The sequence below is a fragment of the Saccopteryx leptura genome, chromosome 10, assembly GCF_036850995.1.
Source record: "Saccopteryx leptura isolate mSacLep1 chromosome 10, mSacLep1_pri_phased_curated, whole genome shotgun sequence".
NCBI classification, from domain to species: domain Eukaryota; kingdom Metazoa; phylum Chordata; class Mammalia; order Chiroptera; family Emballonuridae; genus Saccopteryx; species Saccopteryx leptura.
The window spans coordinates 59,624,353-59,641,106 of NC_089512.1; positions in this window are offsets into that span (position 1 = coordinate 59,624,353).

Here is a 16,754-nt window from a genome sequence, read left to right on the forward strand (position 1 = left end):
AGAGCAGCTCCACTCATCCTTCCTTTAGCGGTATTGAAGGGAACATAGTGTTAGAACCACCTAGGACACGAAAGATGGCAATGGTGGTGGTAAAAACTACTACTTAAGGTGACGTCACAGAAATGGTGCCGTGAGCAGCGTGTCCGACAGATCTCCCCAAAATCACAATAAATTTATCAACTAGAAACAGAAAAATTTATCCTCGGAGCATTCCGGAATTCCACACAAACTGAAAGTGAAAGGACTGTTATCACTTGAATCTGAGAGACGAGGGTGTGGAGGAAGCTAACTACCGCAGGGACGTTCATTCAAGCCGCGGAGGGAGTGCGCCTGTGTGCTATCAACAAGACCACCCTCAGATGCCAATAAGAAAGAGGAAATCGAATATTATGGATACAAAAGAAAGAGAGGTAACAAAAATAGATGTGGAAAAATCTATGGAGAAAAGACTTAATATATTGGAAGCCTTGGAGCTAAATGACAGAGAATTTAAAATAGAAATCTTAAAAATACTCAGAGATATACAAGAAAACACAGAAAGGCAATTTAGGGAGATCAGAAAACAACTCAATGAACACAAAGAATATATTACCAAGGAAATTGAAACCATAAAAACAAATCAAACAGAAATGAAAAACTCAATTCACGAGCTGAAAAACGAGGTAACAAGCTTAGCTAACAGAACAGCCCAGATAGAAGACAGGATTAGTGAAATAGAAGACAAACAACTTGAGGCACAACAGAGAGAAGAAGAAAGAGACTCAAAAATAATAAAAAACGAGAAAGCCCTACAGGAATTGTCTGACTCCATCAGAAAGAATAACATAAGAATAATAGGTATATCAGAGGGAGAAGAGAAAGAAAATGGAATGGAGAATATACTCAAACAAATAATAGACGAGAACTTCCCAAGCCTGTGGAAAGAACTAAAGCCTCAAATTCAAGAAGCAAACAGAACACCAAGTTTTCTTAACCCCAACAAACCCACTCCAAGGCACATCATAATAAAGATGACACAAACCAATGACAAAGAAAAAATTCTCAAGGCAGCCAGGGAAAAGAAGAGTACAACATATAAAGGAAGGCCTATTAGATTATCATCAGATTTCTCAGCAGAAACTCTACAAGCTAGAAGAGAGTGGACCCCAATATTTAAAGCCCTGAAAGAGAGGAACTTTCAGCCAAGAATACTATACCCATCAAAGCTATCCTTCAAGTACGAAGGAGATATAAAAACATTCACAAATACAGAAAAGATGAGAGAATTTATCAGCAGAAAGCCCCCACTCCAGGAAATACTAAAGGGGGTTTTCCAACCAGATTCAAAGAACAAAAGAAAACACCACCACAAGTAATAGCTCCACCAAGAACACAATAAAACCAAACTTAAACTGTGACAACAAAGGAAAAAAAAGGGGGGAGAGGATGGAGATTAACAGTAGCAAAGGACGATGAAGTGCAGAAATACTCATAAGATAGGGTACTATAATGAATATGGTAGGTACCCTTTTCATTACTTAATGGTAACCACCCTTGAAAAAACCACCACAAAAACACTTGACTTAAAACTACTACTTAATATCTGAAGTCGTTTAGGATAAGAAAATGTATCAATAGCATTATTATTTAAATTATGAACAGTACAGCACTATAGAGGGTAATAGTATTCTATTATTATTATTCCTCTTTTTATGAGACAGTGTAATTTAGTAAAATATAATATTAAAATTATAGGCAAAAGAGTACAGTTTTATTATTACCAATATTCTAGTAATTTAATGAGACCCCCTTAAGGGCCATTTGCAATGTCTGCAATTTGGACACTTTGTGCAGCTGTTGCTAACTGACTCGTGTATGCTAGACAATGTTGGGGGTTTCTGCTGATACAACTTTGGAACAGATAGCCATCTTGAGCAGTCACTTTTCCTCCGGGGGAGTTTGCAGGCATCATTTCCTCTAGTCTAGTGATTACAAAGCCTGAGTTTTGCTCCCCAGGGGGCACTTGGCTTGTCTGGATTCATTTTTGGTTGTCACAATTTGGGGTAAGGGGATGTGCTACCAGTCTCGAGTGGGTAGAGGCCACATACGCTGCTACACATCCTACAAAACCCAGGGCAGTCCTCACAGCAAAGACTTATTCAGTCAAATATTTCAATAGTGCTAATGCGGAGGAAGCCTGCTCTAGTTCCCGAACAGTCATTAAGGTTTGTCTTCATAAATTAATAGATGTCTCAGACCTTCCTGACCCCACCTGGCATCTAAATTGTGTTCACTCCACCAATGCTAGGGATCCTTACCCAGAGTAAGATACTGAGCTACAGATTCAGTTCAGTAGTAATTTTGTCGTGTCAATCCTAGAATATTATTGGGTGGTGGGTTCCTCCCTGTCACCTTGGCCTCAGCAGTCTTTTACTGGGCACCCAGGAATACTCTCACCGTGAGCTGCTCCAGTCACAGCAGGGACATCAGGAAGCTCCAAGTTTTCCGATACTATCAGTCTGCTCCGCACAGCCTGCTAGGGGGACAGGGAGGGGGGCTCGTCTGCACGGCACCTGCCCGGTCCAAGTGCTTCCACTTTAGTGACACCAGGGAGTGTTTGATGAATGAGGAAATAAACCATCCCACATACCATTTCTCAAAGCCTTCTGTCTATGAGGTTCTATGCACAGAACCTGACATTATCATTTCATGCATCTGATACTATCCCCATTTCACTGATAAGGAAACTTAACCTCAATAACCACATTACCCAAAGGTGCTAAAGCCAGCAAGAGGCAGGGCCTCAATCCACCGCTTTCACCCTTGACCTTTACAATACTAAGTACTATGGATGAATATGGAATACCATGAACCATAGTCTAACTGCAGCAGACCCTGGACCCCTCAGATAGACAGAGTAATTCAGGATGGTAATGCTTTCTAGTGTAGCAGCATTTGGACACACTGAAGGCACATTCAATAGTAGAGTATAGGGCAGTGATGGGCAATCTTTTGAGCTTGGTGTGTCAAAATTCACCAAAAAACCGAGCATAACTCGGGTGATATGTCACTTCAGGAAAAAAACCATAATTTCGCAATATTTATAGTTTAAATAACAAAACGTATAATTGTAATATATAACTGTATTTAATAAACCAAGAACTAATTATTTAACTTACCTGCTTAGTGACTTCTTTGTTCATCTGTCATTCGGTTTCTTTTGTTGGTCTTGATATTATTTAACTTGTGTGGGGTGCCATGAACTAGGATAAGTGAGGGGGGGGGGGAGTCTTTAACCTGCCTATTAGTGACTTTTTTTGTTGCTGAATTAAATTGGCTAAATCTTCAATTGAAGGTTGGTATTTTGTACACTTCAAGCCCAAGCAAGCACTACTAACTTCATCTGTCAATCTGTTACTTTTGTTGGTTTTGATATTATTAAACTCTGAGAATAAGGACTCACAAAAGTACATAGAGGAAAAAGTTGTGAGTAAAGCCATTGCTATATTTTTCAGGGTGCTAAAAGTGTCTGGTAATCAGTTCCAGGCACTCCAAATTTCCTGTTCGTAGTGGCACTCCTCTTGATTCTCCAAGCGGCACCTTTCCAGATTCTCAAGCTTTGACCTCAAGTTGACAAACACCTGAGCCCAGAGGCTGTCTTGAAATTCTGCAAGTTGCATCTTCTGTAAATTAAGATGGCTGCTGCTATTTCTAATGGTGGGAAATGGCACCCATAGCATAGGCCCTCGTCTCTCCCAGCTTCCCTCTCACTTATCTCAGTAATGATGGTCAATTAGAAATCCACGACACCCCAGAACAGTAGATTGGATGATGGTTGCTGTGGTTATGTGGTTGCTGGTAATGGCGATCACAGGGCCCCAGAGATGCGTCCCCCGCGGCATTCCGCTGCTCCCTGCTCTGCCGCGGGAAGTGAGGTCAAAGATCCCCTAACGGCCTACCGGAAGTCCCCGAACTAGACGCTCTGTGCCAGAGTTCTGCTGTTTTGGCCTACAGACCTCCAGCACAGAGTGTCTACTCTACAGCAGATGTTTTATCCTCAGCTACTGCACCTGGCCGTGCAGGAGCTGAGGATGAAACGTCCTTCTCAGCATGTGGCCCTATACTTCTCTGGTATGCAGCCACATGTGGCTGCATGTCATCGAAAATGGCTACTCCTGTCAGTGCTGACACGCAAGTTATAGGTTCGCCATCACGGGTATAGTGATAGTTTTGTTAACTGTGATTAGAAACAGCTTATTATATATAATGTGACACTATGACTACATTTTTGCTACTCTCAAAATTCAGTACTTTCTACTTATATAGAGATTAAAGGTAATGCAGAATGGTTCAAACCATGGGATCAGCACACTTTTTCTGTAAAGGACCAGAGTAAATGTTAGTATTGTGGGGTGTGTGGTCTCTGCGTCAACTATTTAACTCTGCTCTTGTAGCAGGAAAGCAACTTTGTTCCAATAAACACTTTCTTTAAGGACAATGAAATTTGCACTTCAGGAACTATTATTATTCTTTACAGTTTTTTGTGAACATTTCAAAATGTAAACATTGCCTTAGCTTAGAAACACTATTAAACAGGAGGAGGACCAGATCTGACATGTGGGGCACAGTGCATCGACCCGCTGAGCTCGACGTTGCTGCTGCCAATTTCTGAGGTTCTCTCAATGTGGTGAGTGAGGACTGTCCTTGTGACTTCCACACATGGGTATTAGAAGTGTGTCAGTACTATCAATATTGGAGCAACTGCCGTGCAAATGTGACTGCACAATTTTTACTTTAGCATCATACATACCAGCACTATTTCAAATATTGCAACTACCCTCATATAATCTAATGTCTTTATATTCATGTAATTACAAATATAGCGAGCACAACTCACCCTAGTGTGCCAGCATTGCTGCTACCTGAATGATAAAGTGAAGGGATAGGCTGACATAATGCAGCCCAGCACAGGATAGCATCATTACTATTGCTACATTTATGTGTCACAAAGCAGAGCCTAAAGCCACATGGCTGCTGCCAGCACTGGTGTCTGCCTGCCTGTGCTGTGTGGCCCTAAACTATCATACACTTTGTCATCTTACTGTTACATCCCACTATGTTAGGCTGCCAAGAATCATGTTAAGAAAAATTCTACCACAAAATTCTATACCAAACGACATCATATTGTAATTACCCTAAGTCCAAATGGTTAACTATAAACTATTGATGAGAGATCAATATCTGAATGGCATCTTTTTAAATAAGATAATGTCATCACAGCATGATAGGCCACTGCCAACCATAGCATCAAGAAGAGGAATAAGTCATAGTCATACTGTCCTTATATTTATAAATAATTCTATACTGCCCTCGAATGTGACATTCAGTGATGTGACTGCAGAATCTCTGGACTGAAGCAATAAGCTTGGGGTAGAGATGGGGTCATTTATTGAATGCTAAATGTGAAAAGCACTTCACAATAATTATTTCACACGATTCTTTACACTCATTGCAGCACAAGTGAGAAGGCATACATCTCAAGGTCGAAGACAGCTCTAAGGTTCAGGGAGATGATACTACTTGACCAAGTCACACAAGCAGTGATGGACAAAGCCAGAATTTAAACCCAGCTTGATGGACTTCAGAGCCTGCATTCTGTGACTTTGCTGCCATGTCAACTTTCACCATGTCACTTTCTTTTGATACCATGTGCTACCATCAAGACTCAATACAGAGCAGTTCCACTTGGCCACATTGCGTTATATTGTCTATAATGCTGGCACTGGCCTTACTCCTGTGTTATATCATGTGCTGCTTTAACAGAAACAATGACAATATTACTATTCCAAATACAGTGCACCCGTGACACTCCACCATTGTTTTCAGTAGCACTAACAGAATCATATTCTACATACTTTTTCTAACAAGAATGCTGCCCTCCCTTGTATATAGTCCTACCTTACTTCTACTTATGAGAATCATCCAGCTACTATGCTAATGCAACTTGGAGTTTAGTAGCAAAAGCTAAAGTGCTAATATGAAGCCCACTGGTCTATACTTTCTATAGTACACCATGTGTCTGAGGAAGTACCTGGTGACTGCAGTGTTAGAGTGAAATATAGTAGTTAGCCAAGTGTCATTGCTCCTTAAAAGCAAGACTATGGTCCGACTGTGAGTTCCTCATTTTTACATCACTAATACCTTGCAAATTTCCTGATATGCTAGAAATTACTTAGGTCCTGTGCCGTCTCTGACATTGACAGTGACATGCTAGCTGTACTCTGGATGACAGTCCTATAATTTTAGCATTTGTGATGACACTACTGTCAAGCCATGTCATATGTGTTTCCATACTGGAAGCAATCCTGCTGCTCTATTAACTAGTGTGAGATGCCTATAATTTTACCAAAAATACTGATGCAACCATTCTAACAATTAAGTAATGAGTATTCACTGAAGAGATATACTTTCAAATATTTACAGAATTGATATACTATAATACATTTTGATTTAGTACATATATAAAACAATATTCTGATTGACCACACACATTATGAGAGCCTCAATATATGTGATATACAGTTTTATATAAGTATCATATATTATACTGCCCACAATCATGTTATACTTTTACTATACCAGATACAGTGCATATAATAGAGTGTAATCAATATAGAGTGCATAAAAATATAGTTCAGTAATGCATGAATACTGTGCCATGCTGAGATCTATATTGTTTTTCCATTGTTAGCAGGGATATTATAATGTTCTGCTATAATGTATTTCCTCTAATACTAGGATAAATAGTAATTTTTACTACTTTTATTATTAATGTAAATTTAGAAACATCAATGACACTATAACAAAATGCTACCTCCAGTAACAAAAATTGTATTGGATAGGGCTATTTTGCAATTATTTAGCTTCAGTTTGCTACAAAACAGCATATATTTAAATATAGCACACACCATTTGTTAACTTGTAGCAACAACACTACTGTAGCAACCTGCCCATAAATTCAGAACTATTTTAGTTTTCATTAGTATTATTTTTACTTATAGGGTTGCTATAATTATAGTATATCACATTTAACATATTACTTTGACACCACCAAAAGGAATATAATGAATTCAGATATAATCAAACAGAAGGTTTGAGTCACAGATTCATATCTTACTTCTGGATGATTTGGCTCAAAGTATGTTATAATTTTATTTTTTTTTTAAGTTAAAAAAATTTATTTATTCATTTTAGAGAGGAGAGAGAGAGAGAGAGTGAGAGAAGGAGGGAGAGCAGGAAGCATTAATTCCCACATGTACCTTGACCAGGCACCCCCACGGTTTTGAACCAGTGACCTCAGCATTCCAGGTCGATGATTTATCCACTGCACCACCACAGGTCAGGCCAGAGTATGTGATAGTTTTAAGCCTCATTTTTCTCATCTATAATATGTCTAATCACAGAAGGCACTTCACAGTATTGTTCTGAGTTTAAATGAGACAATACATCTACATGTATAAACTTCTAATCATGCAAGATATGATGATTTCGATAATTACTTGTTGCTACTATCTGAATTATTTTTACTATTTTTAGTACTTATACTCATCCTGGTAACAATAATACTACCAGGCTACTTAGAAATAATATTACTATACACTATTCCATCAATTATTAGAACCAATTTTGTAAAAGCAAAGCTACCATAACATCCTTCATTGCATTGATTGCCTCTACTTTCTTCTACTTTATACTATCAATGATACTTTTAGCTCTTTTTTTGTCCCCACAGCCTTAAACCATTTTATTCTAAATTATATACATCTAATGATGACAGTATTCAAACATTACTACATTATGCTAGGCTAACTGTGATTTAGTCAGTTTGTATTGACTGTCAAGCTGGAATAAAAAGGTATTTATATACCATGACCTACAAATTGTTCTATTTTTTTTATTAAGTGGGAAGCAGGGAGGCAGAGAGACAGACTCCCGCATGTGCTTAACCATGATCCATACAGCAAGCCCTCCACGAGGTGATGATCTGCCCATCTGAGACCACTGTTCCATTGCTTGGCAACCAAGGCATTTTAGCACCTGAGGTGAGGCCATGGAGCCCTCCTCAGCACCAGGGGCCAACTTGCTCTAACCAAGCCATGGATGCGGGAGGGGAAGAGAGAGAGAGAGAGAGATAAAAGGGGGTGGGAGAGGGTGGAGAAGCCGATAGTCTCTTCTCTTAGGTGCCCTGACCAGAACCTAGGACATCCACATGCCAAGCTGACACTCTACCACTGAGCCAACTGGCCAGGGCTCAGCTTATTCTAATTTTAAATTTAATACTGAATAATGATACTGTTATATTTCTACTTTGCTATATTTTACTAACCAACATGTGTCCAACATGAACATGATGAGAGTAATAGTAATATCTTCCCACTGTACCCAGTGCATACTGGTAGGCATAAAATACATAAAAACATAACTTTGAAGAGTAACAAAATGCATCAAAAATATCTAGAAATAAATTTAACCAAGGAAGTAAAAGACTTGTACTCAGAAAATTATAAGACACTGAAGAAAAAAATTGAAGAAGATACAAATAAGTGGAAACATATACCATGTTCATGGATTGGAAAAATCAAAATCAACATCATTAAAATGTCCACACTACCCGAAGCAGTCTATAAATGCAATGCAATTTCTATCAAGGTATCAATGGCATTTTTCGTAGAACTAGAACAAATATTCCAAAAATTTATATGAAAGCACAAAAAACTCTGAATAGCATCAGTTATCTTGATAAAGAAGAACAAAGTTGGAAGAATCATGGTACCTGATATCAAACTATACTACAAGGCCATAGTAATTAAAACAGCATGGTACTAGCATAAAATCAGACATATAGTACATATAGATCAGTGATAGTCAACCTGGTTCCTACCACCCACTAGTGGGTGTTCCAGCTTTCATGGTGGGCGGTAGCGGAGCAACCAAAGTATAAATAAAAAATTAGATTTAACTATAGTAAGTTGTTTTATAAAGATTTATTCTGCCAAACTTAGCAAAAATTCAACATAAAGTACTTGGTAAGTAATTATTATTATATGCTTTAACTTGCTATAACTTGGCTTTATAAATTTTATAAAGTAAAGTTATTTCCCTACTTTATAAATCACCATTACTATAGAACCGGTGGGTGGTTAGAAAATTTTACTACTAACAGAGATACAAAAGTGGGTGATAGGTATAAAAAGGTTGACTACCCCTGATATAGATCAATGGAACAGAATAGAGAGCCCAGAAATAAACCTAAGCTTTATGGTCAATATTTAACATAGGAGGCAAGAACATATCAACTTCTTACACCACAAACAAAAATAAACTAAAAATGGATTAAAAAATTAAATGTAATACTCAAAACTACAAAAATCCTATAAGAAAACATAGGCCATAAAATCTCAGACATTTCTCATAGCAATATTTTTTTCTGATATATATCTCCTTGGGCAAAGAAAACAAAAGAAAAAATAAACAAATGGGACTACATGAAATGAAGAAGATTTTGCACAGCAAAGGAAACCAACAAAATGAAAAGTCAACCCACTGAATGGGAGATGTATTTGCCAATGATACATCTGATAAGGGATTAATATCCAATATTTATAAAGAACTGATACAACTCAACACCAAACAAACAATTCCATTGAAAATTTGGCAGAAGAACTGAATAGACACTTGTACAAAGAGGACATACAGATGGCCTCTTTTTAATAGACATATTAAAGATGCTCAACATCACTGATCATCAGAGAAATGCAAATTAAAACCACAATGATATGGCCCCTCATGCCTGTCAGAATGGCTACCATAAATGAATCAACAAGTGTTGAGAATGTGGAGAAAAGGGAACCCTTGTGCACTGTTCATTCTTTGAAAAAAAATGAAACTGCCTTATAGCCTAGTAATTCCATTTCTGGGTGTATCTCTGAAGAACCCAAACACTAATTTGAAAGAATAGATATACCCCTATGTTCACTGCAGCATTATTTATAATAGCCAAGATTTGGAAGCAGCCCAACTGCTCAGCAGTAGATGAGTAAATAAAACAGTTGTGGTTGTGGCCCTGGCCGGTTGGCTCAGTGGTAGAGCGTTGACCCGGCGTGCAGGATTCCCGGGTTCGATTCCCAGCCAGGGCACACAGGAGAGGTGCCCATCTGCTTCTCCACCCCTCCCCCTCTCCTTCCTCTCTGCCTCTATCTTTCCCTCCCGCAGCCAAGGCTCCATTGGAGTGGGGTTGGCCCAGGCGCTGGGGATGGCTCTGTGGCCTCTGCCTCAGGCGCTAGAATGGCCTGGTTGCAGCAGAGTGACACCCCGAATGGGCAGCGCATCGCCCCCTGGTGGGCATGCCCAGTGGATCCCGGTCGGGCACATGCGGGAGTCTGTCTGACTGCCTCCCCGTTTCCAGCTTCAGAAAAATAAAAAAATAAAAATAAATAAAAATAAAAAACCCAAAAAACAAAAACCAGTTGTGGTTGTGCCTGACCAGGCAGGGGCACAGTGGATAGAGCATTGGACTGGGATGCAAAGGATCCAGGTTTGAAACTCCGACATCACAGCTTGAGCCCCGGCTCATCCAGCTTGAGTGCAGGCTTATCCAGCTTGAGCACAAGGTCACTGGCTTGAGCATGGGATCATAGACATGACCCTAAGGTCACTGGCTTGAAGCCCATGGTCACTGGTTTAAAGCCCAAGGTTGCTAGCTTGAGCCTAAGGTCACCGGTTTGAGTAAGGGGTTACACAGTCTGCTGTAACCCCCCGGTCAAGGCACATATGAGAAAGCGGTCAATGAACAACTGAGGTGCAGCAATAAAGAATTGATGCTTCTCATCTCTCTCTCTTCCTGTCTGTCTGTCCTTCTCTCTGTCTCTCTCTCTGTCTCTGTCACAAAAAACAACCTCAAAAACTTGTAGTTGCATTTACACAATATAATAATACTCCCGAGCTGTAAAATAAAAGAAAATCTTACCGTTTTTATTAATAGTTTTATTTAGACAATTAATTTTAACAGGGTGACATTGGTCAACTAGAGCACATAGATTTATATCAACACAGAGAAAAAATCTCCTAGAACAAAAATCAGAACTATTCTTCCATATCCACACAGAGAATATCAATATGGCAAGAGAGGGAGAAATAAAATAAAGTAGGTGGGAGGTAGCAGGGTTACAAAAATTTTATTTATTTATTTATTTAAATTTAGAAAACTGATTTTAATTGGGTAACATAAATTAATTAGTGCACTTAGATTCAGAGAAAACATCTCCAGATCATTTTGACATTTGATTATGTTGCATACCCATCACCCAAAGTCAAATTGTCCTCTGTCACCTTCCATCTGGTTTTTTTTATACCTCTCGCCTCCCTTCACCCCTCCCTCTCCTCCCTCTCCCTCCCCCTGGTAACCACTGCACTGTTATCTGTGTTCATGAGTCTCAATTTTGTGTCTCACCTATGTATGGAATTATACAGTTCTTAGTTTTTTCTGATTTACTTATTTCACTCAGTATAATGTTATCAAGGTCCATCCATGTTGTTGTAAATGATCCTATGTCATCATTTCTTATGTCTGAGTAGTATTCCATAGTATATATGTACTGCATCTTCTTTATTCAATCATCTATAGAAGGGCTTTTTGGTTGTTTCCATGTCTTGGCCACTGTAAACAATGCTGCAATGAACATGAGGCTGCGTGTGTCTTTACATACCAATGTTTTTGCGTTTTGGGGGTATATACCCAGTAGAGGGATTGCTAGGTCATATGGTAATTCGATTCTTAATTTTTTTTATATAAATAAATTTTTATTTTAATGAGGTGACATCAATGAATCAGGGTACATATATTCAAAGAAAACATGTCCAGGTTATCTTGTCATTCAATTCTGTTGCATACCCATCACTCAAAGAGAGATTGTCTTCCATCACCTTTATCTAGTTTTCTTTCTGCCCCTCCCCCTCCTCCTCTTCCTCTCCTTCCTTTCCTCCCCACGCCACCCTGTAACCACCACACTCTTGTCCATGTCTCTTAGTCTCGTTTTTATGTTCCACCAATGTATGGAATCCTGCAGTTCTTGTTTTTTTCTGATTTACTTATTTCACTCTGTATAATGTTATCAAGATCTCACCATTTTGTTGTAAGTGATCTGATGTCATCATTCCTTATGGCTGAATAGTATACCATGGTGTATATGTGCCACATATTCTTTATCTAGTCTTCTAATTTTTTTTTACAGTGATTAAAGCCTTTAAGCAAACTCTTGGCCAATACAGCAAGAATCCATAAAAGACTAGTGTCCTTAACATGTTCACCAAGTCCAAGTTGGCCCCAACACCATGCCAAATCCCTGAAAAATGCAACCCAACCCCAGTTCAGTCTGTTAGGAGCTGTCACAAGGAGCAGGAGTCCAGGAAAAGTCCACATCCAGGAAAAGTCCACATGGCACTGGAATTGTTATCACAATTCTATACTTTGCAGCTCATGTCCAAGTCCCAATGACTGCTGCTTCTAGCTGGTAATGATTCAGGTAGACTAGAAAAGCCATCTGCAGCATATGTGGAGATGGAGCTTCTGTTCTCCTCTGCCTGGAGAGATGAGACCAGGTTGCTTTTCCCTGGAGCTCTGTGACTGTGGCTTGGTAAAGAGAACCTTGGGATACACTAAGCTGGGTGGCAAAGGTAGATTCATAATAGAAGTTGGCAAAAGGGGGAAAGAGAGCTCTAAATTAGGAGTAGGTCCCAGCCTGAAATATGAATGGGGCATTGAGGTAAGAGGAATAAACGAAACACTATATATTAAACAAAGCAGCAGAAAATAGGACTATCGACACCCACAACAGAGATCTTCGAGGGAAGAATAAAAAAACTGACTATTCAGGCAAAACATAGTTAAGTGGCCCTTGTGCAAATGAGATCAGTTTACCTGCTTCTTGGAAGAAATACCCTAGGTTCATCCACAGTGTTGTAGATGGGGCTGACGGCCCTGGGCACCTTCAGCCTTCAGTGGCAAACCCCAGCATTCTGGGCAAGGATAGGTCATAGGTGGCTGGAGCAGGGCTGGAAGAAACTGAACCCTCCCTTAGAGGAGCGAGGGGGAAGCGTACCTTCCAGTGTCCTGTTTCATTACAGCAGAGGCATGTAAGTCTGGTAGGCTTTAGCTCAATGACCTTCCTTTCCACTATTGAAGCAGGACCCAGATGGCATCCTATGAGACCCCTTTGGGGCATTGGAACCTTTAAGGGCATATCCTAAAAGCTGGTAGTTCCCCTGATCTCTATTGGGTTTTTTCTGCCTCTAGGTATCTTAAAAGCCATGCTCAGAAGATCTCGCTGAGGGGTTTGAGGATCCCCATCCGCCTATATAAATATTTTCCATATATCTGGAGCTATTTGGAAAAAGACAAAACAGTGTTATTAGCTGGATCAAATAAAGAAGGTAATAGTTTGCAGACGAAAAAGATTTGGCGTCTCCTGTTCATCAGCATTCAAAAGAAATTTAAATTTTTTTAAAGTAAAAAGTATGATATGGTAGACCTGTAGGAGTTCCAGGATATGACTACCCCTTTTAAATTTTTTTAAATTGACCTTAAAATATTTGCTGGGTACACTTTAATAATACCTTAACTTTAAAGATTGTAAGAGTGACAAAATACAGTAAATGCTTTTGCTCCATATGCAGGAGCATTTTCAGTTTAACCAGTTTAGGAAATCCAATAATAGAACAGTGCATACAAACAATGAGCTAAAACATGCTCAGCAGCCTTTCCTGTTCTGACAGAGGTTACTATAAATCCAGAATATGTATCCACTGTAACATGGACATAGGACTATTTGCCAAATGAAGGTATATGAGTAACACCCATTTGCCAAAGCTGTCCTGGTAGGGGTCCTTGAGGGTTAACTCCAAATGAAAGGGCAGATTGTAGTATAGGACCCCTTGGACAGCATTTCCCAATCTGCTGTGCTGCTTCCCGAGAAAGTTGAAACTGTTTACACAGGGCTGCAGCATTCTGGTGATGAATAGTATGAGACTGAATTGCTCGATCTGTCATGGTTGCTCCAAATAATTTTCTTTTGGGTAGCTTGATCAACAAGGGCATTCCTAGATCCTGGCCGGTTGGCTCAGTGGTAGAGCATCGGCCTGGCGTGCGGGATTCCCAGGTTTGATTCCAGCCAGAGCACACAGAAGAAGCGCCCATGTGCCTCTCCACCCCTCCCCCTCTCCTTCCTCTCTGTCTCTCTCTTCCCCTCCCACAGCCAAGGCTCCACTGGAGCAAAGCCACCCCGGGCTCTAAGGATGGCCCTGTGGCCTCTGCCTCAGGCACTAGAATGGCTCTGGTTGCAACAGAGCAACACCCCAGATGGGCAGAGCATCCCCCCGGTAGGCCTGCCAGGTGGATCCTGGTCGGGCGCATGCGGGAGTCTGTCTGACTGCCTCCCCATTTCCAACTTCAGAAAAAATTCAAAAAAAAAGAAAAAGAAAAAGAAAAAAAAGGGGCATTCCCTTGTGTTAAAGCTTCAGGGAGCATGGAGTGAGTTCGAGTATGTCTTATAAAACATGGAGCTCTATGTTGACATACAAGTCTTTGAAAAAGGAGGAACTGCTGAAATAGTTCATCAGCATTTGTCCCTAAGACAGCAGTCTTTATAGTGGAAACACCATAAGTAAATATTTGCTGTCTCTATATAGACTAAAGGGGGAATATGGCGAATGCTGAAAAGCCATGATAATGGCATATAATTCTTGACTTTGAGCTGACTTTAAGTTGACAGTTTCAGTATAAAGTTGTCCATTGATTTGCAAAAGCAATTTGCCATTTAGTGAAAGTTTCCCAGAGCCATTGTTGTTGGTCCTTTGAAAAAAGGAACAACAATAATTTTGAGGCTCAAAACCTATAAACTGTAAGGGTCGCCTATGCCCCTTGATAATCCAGGAGGCAACAAGATCAAAATATAGAACTGTATTCCATGGGCTAATAGATGGTTCAATGTGCCCAAGCCGTAGCTGCTCTTGTACCAATTGAGCAGCTGCCCTAAGTTTCTTCTGAGAAAGGGGCCATTGGTCTACCCATACAGGATTATCTGATTTCCAAGTAATTGGGTCTGCACAATGCATCATTGAGGTAGCAGGAGCTACCAAGGCCCCTATGCTAAATTTTGATATCCTAATCCACACCTTCTGGTATTGGGTGCCACTTCTATGGAGGTGAGAATTCCTCGCTGTTCTTTCCCTAGTCCCTTGGTGGGCAAAAATCCCTGATCAAGCATCAGAGTACTGACCCATTAGGACTGACCAGCAACGCTCCCATATTTTTCAAAACATGTCTACCCCACAAATTAACTGGCCATCCAGGGAGCACATAAGGCTTAAAAAATCCAGAATGACCTTCTTAATCTTCTCAATGTAGAAAACGAGAACTTTGTTGAGGGGATTTACTCTGCCCTATACCTTGTTATTCTGTGGCTGCTGCATGAGTGGGCCAGGAAGGAGTCCAATGTAGCTTAGCAATAACAGATACATCAGCTCCAGTATCTAAAAGTTCTTTAAATTTATGCTCATGTATTGTTAGTTCCATTTCAGGGCGTTCCTGACCTATTTTTTTTTTTAATTCAATTGGCAAAATCAGAGGAGCCAAGTCACCAATTTGCTTGGGGCCCCTTTTGCAGGATTTTGCCTGAGAAGCAGAATTAGCATCTGAATTAGCTGTGAGAAACGTTCTTTTTTTTTTTTTTTTGATTAATTTTGATGGGGTGACATTGAAAAAATCATCTTCTGTCACATTCTAACTGGTTTTCTTTGTGCCCCCCTCCCCCAACCCCCTCCCTCTCCTCCCCCCCACCCTGTAACCCCAACACTGTTGTCCATTTCTCTGAGTCTCATTTTTATGTCCCACCTATGTATGGAATCATATAGATCTTAGTTCTTTCTGATTTACTTATTTTGCTCAATATAATGTTATCAAGGCCCATCCATGTTGTTGTAAAAGATCCGATGTCATCATTTCTTATGGCTGAGTAGTATTCCATAGTATATATATTCCAAAGCATTTTAATCCACTTGTCCTCTGATGGACACGTAGGCTGTTTCCAGATCTTTGCTATTGTGAACAATGCTGCCATAAACATGGGGGTGCATTTCTTCTTTTCAAACAGTGCTATGGTGTTCTTGGGGTATATTCCTAACAGTGCTATAGCTGGGTCAAAAGGCAGTTCGATTTTTAATTTCTTGAGGAATCTCCATACTGTTTTCCACAGTGGCTGCACCAGTCTGCATTCCCACCAGCAGTGCAGGAGGGTTCCCTTTTCTCCACATCCTTGCCAGCACTTATTCTGTGTTGTTTTGTTGATGAGCACCATTCTGACTGGTGTGAGGCGATATCTCATTGTGGTTTTAATTTGCGATTCTCTAATCATTAGTGATGTTGAGCATTTTTTCATATGTCTCTTGGCCATTTGTGTGTCCTCTTTGGAGAAGTGTCTATTCATTTCTTTTGCCCATTTTTGGATTGGATTGTTTGTCTTCCTGGTATTAAGTTTTACAAGTTCTTCATAAATTTTGGTTATTAACCCCTTATCAGACACATTGTCAAATATATTCTCCCATTGTATAGTTTGTCTTTTTATTCTGTTCTTATTGTTTTAGCTGTGCAGAAGCTTTTTAGTTTGATAAAGTCCCATTTGTTTATCCTGTCTTTTATTTCACTTGCCTGTGGAGACAAATCA